The sequence below is a fragment of the Pristis pectinata genome, chromosome 19, assembly GCF_009764475.1.
Source record: "Pristis pectinata isolate sPriPec2 chromosome 19, sPriPec2.1.pri, whole genome shotgun sequence".
Lineage (NCBI taxonomy): Eukaryota > Metazoa > Chordata > Chondrichthyes > Rhinopristiformes > Pristidae > Pristis > Pristis pectinata.
Window position 1 is genome coordinate 38598936 of NC_067423.1, and position 6000 is coordinate 38604935.

Consider the following 6000-nt stretch of genomic DNA (forward strand, 5'->3'; position numbering starts at 1 on the left):
GTCTTGTATAATTTATGTATAGCATGTTCTATGTGTTGGCTGTACCTACATGCCTGTAATGCTGCTGCAAGCAAGTTTTTCATTGTACCTGTACCTCACCGTACTTGTGCACATGACAATAAACTCGACTTGACTTTCTGCATGTAGTCGGACTGAACCCAACATTACTAATGTAAGAATATCTTTGGCTGGTGGGTATCTTGTGGCACAATGGTTGAGATACCGGATCTGGAAGTCTGCGATTACAATTCAGATGCCTGAATTCAAATTCCATCATGGCAACTGTGGAGTTACTACTCAGTTCATTATATGGGAAGGCAACAACCGGCAGAATTGTAACCAAAACCCATCTGGTTCACTAATGTCCTTCACAGAAGGATATCTACTGCCCTTATCTGATCTGGTCTCTTTGTGACTCCAGTCTGGTCTCTTGCGGTTGGCTTGGAAATGGCTTAGCGAGCCACCCAGCTCAAGGGCAATGAGGGATGGGCAATAAACGCTGGCCTCCCACGTACACCTGAATCTTGAAAATTACGTTTAAGTAAAAGCCAGCGATCATGCCACACAAAGGCCAGTCCCTGGCTGGCTGGCAACCCTTCCCTCCTTGCTGTGACTACCTGGCGGCAGTGCTGGAAGTACTCAACAGATTAGCAGCATCTGTGGAGAGAGAATTAGACTTTCAGATTGACCAACTGTTAAAAGTTCTAAAGGTGCGCCTTTTCTAATGCTGCCTGACCTGTTGTACATCTTCAATGTTTTCTGCTTTTACTGTATGCTTCCAGCATTGACAGTCTATTACTGGAATTGCAATTTGCCTTATTCCCTGAGCAAGAAGAATAGATACGAGGACAGGAAATGATGGGAGGAGAAGACACGCAAAGACTGGCCTGAGTCCTGAAGAAGGGTCCTGACCTGAAACGTTGACTGCCTGCTTTTCTCCATGGATGCTGCCTGGCCTGCTGAGCTCCTCCAACATCATAATGTTTTTCATATACTTGTGAGCAGATTCAAAACAAAAACTGATGTTCCTATTGGAAGATGAATGGTTTGCAAAAGACAAAAGTATACACTGGCTTACAGAAACATCTCCTGGAGGAACTCAACGGGTCGAGCAGCATCTGTGGGAGGAAAGAAACTGTCTACATTTCAGGTTGAAATCCTGCATCAGTCCACCGGCTTGTTGCATTTCAGAAATATGTCCTGCAAGCTTAACCTTAGATTTAATATAACTGAGAGAAAATGTCATTGCATTGCAAAAAATCAACATTTTTTTAGCATTGATGTCAATATCTACTTCCAGAGATCAACAATTTAAAAACATAATCAGCACCCATACATAGTTGAGTATAGTTTTTTTTCTAGTATTATTACAAATTCTCCATGCTTGCAGTGCAATTATTTCAGGTACCCTTTTACTGAAGGACTTGCTGTGAAGATATGTGAAGAATCTTTTGTTTTGTTACCAAATGACAGAAATGGGTTGGGTTCTGGAATTGCACTGGGTGCTCGCCTGTAGTCTTGTGGTAACAAGCATGTTGTGACATCGTCTTTTATTTCAGTGAGGGTGTGGGAGAAAGGACCTTGGCTCTTGAACAAGTATTTCTGGGTGTGTTTCTCTCTTCTTTAAAGCATTATCCTTTACATATTTTCACAGCAAGTCTTTCAGTAAAAGGGTACCTGAAATTACTGCACTGCAAGCATGGAGGATTTGTAATAATACTAGAAAAAAAATTACACTCAACTATGTATGGGTGCTGATTATGTCTTTTAATTGTTGATCTCTGGAAGTAGATATTGACATTAATGCTAAAAAATGTTGATTTTTTTGCAATGCAATGACATTTTCTCGCAGTTATATTGAATCCAAGGTTAATCTTGCAGGACGTATTTCGCTGCAAGATCTGAAATGCAACAAGCCGGTGGACTGATGCGGGATTTCGACCTGAAATGTAGACAATTCCTTTCCTCCTGCAGATGCTGCTCGACCCGCTGAGTCCCTCCAGGAGATGGTTAGTTTCTGTAAGCCAGTGTACACTTTGTCTTTTCTTTCTAACCTTGTAGTGTATTGAAATTGAGGCATTATGCTTCAATTTCAATACACTACAAGGTTACAAGGAAGAAAAAAGTAACCGCATTGAAGTGGAGCAGTCTGCTGGAGGAGCTCATCGGGTCGAGCAACATCTGCAGGGGGAGAGAGGAATTGTCGACGTTTCGGCTCTGATCCATCCTGATACAGGGTTTCAGCCCGAAACGCCGACAGTTCCTCTCCCCCCCCACAGATGCCGCACGGCCCGCTGAGTTCCTCCGGCAGATTGTTTGTTGTTCCAGATTCCAGCATCTGCGGTCTCTTGTGTCTGCATTTATATAGTACCTTTTTCCAAAATCGGTATGTACCGTCCTACGGAAGGGCAGAAGTGTGGGGACTGAGGCAGCGAATGATGAAGTGCACTCCAGCACTTACATGTTCAGCTGAGCTTAGAAATTACTTCTGATGACAGCTTTCTTTCCTGCAAGCATGCAGTTTGTTTACACTCCCTGTAGCATACATGTATACTCTATTCCCATTGTTAACTAGTGTAACTTAATGGAGTGTGGATCACAGAACCCTAGATTGCTATGGGGAAGAAAAGACACTTGTTCCTTTATCTGCTTGCATTGTTTCTTCTCCTGAGCTAACCTTTCAATTGCTCAGAGATTCCGCATACTCTTTAATTCTCCCACTTTAAGAAATCCCCAACCCTCTTCCCCACATCCCCCCCAACCCACCATATTTATTCTCTTCTTCCCTTTCCTAGCCTCTCTCTCCTTTTTCTACCCCTTTCCCTCCTTACCTGTGACCCATCCCCTGGTGGATCTGCTCTCCCCTCCTCCCCCGGACCTGCCAATCACTATCTCTTACCTGCATCTACCTATCACCAACTTGTGCCCACCCCGCCTCCCCTCTTTTGTCCACCTATCACTGCTCTGCTTTTCCCTCCGATATATTGGGCTTCCCCTTTTCTTATCTTCAGTCCTGAAGAAGGGTCCTGACACGAAATGTTGACCGCCTGCTTTTCTCCGCAGACGCTGCCTGGCCTGCTGAGTTCCTCCAGCATCATCGTGTTTTTCATCCAGCCAGTTTGATTCCCTCAGTGCTGTAACAAGACAAGACGAAGAGTGCTGGATACTGTACAGGCTACAGATCCCAGAAACATCCCAGCTGACACTCTTACGGCATGAATGTTGCTTGCCACCTATCAGCCCATGCTTGAATGTTGTCTCAGCCTTACCGGAATGGACTGCTTCATTTGGAAAGTTGGAAATGGAATTGAACATTGTACAACCGTCAGCAAATGTCTCCGCTGATATAGGTGCGACACTGCCCTGAGGAACGCTTGTAGCATGTGCCGGGGCTGGAATGATTGACTTCCAACAATCACCATCATCTTCCTTGGTACAACTCCAGCCATTGGAATGTGTACCTTTTGATGCCAATTGACTTCAGTTATGATACATCATTGCACCAACCACTGATGTTAGATACGGTTTATCTGCCTTCAGTAAAGGATATTTTCTTCATAGACTTACCTTTTTAACTAGCATTAGTAAGCAGCAACACTAAAGAGCTCACAACCTCTCCAAGAAGGGAGAAAATTAAAGAGAAACAAAGGACTGCAGCTGCTGGAATCTAGATGAAGAACATGATGATGCTGGAGGAACTCAGCAAGCCAGGCAGCATCCGTGGAGAAAAGCAGGCGGTCAACGTTTCGGGTCAGGACCCTTCTTCAGGACTGAAGATAGGAAAAGGGGAAGCCCAATATATAGGAGGGAAAAACAGAGCAGTGATAGGTGGACAAAAGAGGGGAGGCGATGTGGTCACAGGGTGGCGATAGGTAGATGCAGGTAAGAGATAGTGATAGGCAGGTGCGGGGCAGGAGGGGAGAGCAGATCCACCAGGGGATGGGTCACAGGTGAGGAGAGAGAGGGAAAAGAAGGGCTAGGAAAGGGAAGAAGAGAAGCATGGTGGGGGGAGGGTGGTTGTGGGGAAGGGGGTGGGGATTACCTGAAGTGGGAAAATTCAACGTTCATGCTGTTGGGCTGCAAGGCCAAACTGGCTGGAGATTGGCTTCTGATACAGTGGGGATCTCAGCAAGAGGTTGAGTTGGATCATCCAATCGGCATTGTTGGCTAAACGTGCTTGTGTTGTACACAGTTCTAACATACCCTCTAATATCCTATGCCTCAGCTACCAAACGAAAGCATCCTGTATGAAAGCACCATAGGGAGATCTAATGAACAGAAACTACTAAGGCATGTTCCAAATGATACTTGGATTGGACTGGGTCATGGTGGACTGTCCTTCACATCACATCTCTGAGCAGCTTGTTCCTTTGATTTTCAGGTACATATCCTGAAACGGACACTCTCTGCCCTGGTGTCTTGCACTACGTCAATCCTTAGCTAGCAGATAGCTGAACTGTCCGCACCATAAACTGCGGTTTTCAAAGAATACCCTTAACATGCTCTTCATGCCAAGGAAAGTACAGCCTTTGCTGTTATTACCTATGTGAATTCTCTCCAGGGGATAGCATCTTTCCTGCATCTACTTAGCACTCTGTTCCTATTGGTTCCCTGCCCAGTTACCACTTCTCCTCATCAGTTCTCCATCCACTATCACTCCTCCAGGCTAACTCTGCACCCAGTTAACACTACACCTGGTCAGATCTCCATCTGGTTAACAGTGCAACTGCTTAGCTCTCCACCTGGTTAACAAACCCCTTGTTAGCTCTCAGCCTGGTTAACACTCAGCCCAGTCTGTGCTTCACTCTGTAACCACTCGAAAGGTTTAACAACTACCCCGTCAGCTCTCCACACAGTTAATGCAGAACATGGGTTGCTCCCTACACAGTTGTACTGAGTCAGTGGTGGGGAGGGGAGATTGTGGTGGGGGGTGGAGGGGAGACTGAGGTCGGGAAAGACTGTGGTGGGGAGAGGGGAAGACTATGGTGGGGGTGGGTGGGAAGGAGAGATGGTGGTGGGGGGGGGGCAGACCATGGTGGGGAAGGGTTGGGGAGGGGGGAGGGAGGCTTGTGTTGGGCAGTAGAATCTGTGCTGTGACTCATTGATGAATATAGTGACTCTGGTGTGGTAGAGTCCTTGTGGCTGCATGCCCTGTGTTGGTCTTCCAGAGTCTGGCTGTGGTTTCTACAGACCAGTTATTGTACAAACTGTAAGGACAACGGAAGAATCGAGGAAGGTAGTGAAGAGATCAGGTCTGTGTGTCTCCAGAATATACATGGCATGAACCTCCCACTGATGTCCCTAAGGAGCCAATTCTGCTGTAAAGGTACAAATACTGATGTGTACATTGAAATATTGCTAATGTTTTTTTTCACCCACACATGAAGCTACTGGTCCTCACAGTCTGATTGTTTTACCTCTCTTTCATCGTGCAGCTTTGCTTTGTGCTAACAAGTGACAAGTTCACGGTAAAGTGTGCTTCACATCCTCTGTGGAAATGGAAGCTCTGCTCTTGCCTAATTGCCCACATCACATTTTGTACATTCCTGACGACACAGTGGGAACTGTCTTTGTTATTTGAGAACAAATTGCATAGAAGTAACTGATCCCAGCTCTGCCTGCAGAGTGCTACTTCGACAATGCAGCACATTTACAAATTGAACCCGGGGTTTATGTCGATATTAGTGTGCAATTTATTTATTCCCCTCATATGTAAATGCGCCATAAAATGGGCAGCAGACGCCATCACATGGCATCAGATGGGAGACACCATCACCACTGATTTCTTCTCCTTCACACACCACCATATCTTGGAAACTTACCCTAATTCCTTCACTGGCTTGGGTCAGAATGATGGGACTCCCTTGTCCAACAGCACCAGGGTTCCACAAGACCTCTTCAATCACAACACCCATTGCTTCTTAAATTGGGCAAGATCCCCAGTCTCATTAGAAATCCCCAGATTCAGAGAATGGTTTTTGTTTTAATGTTATTTCGCAG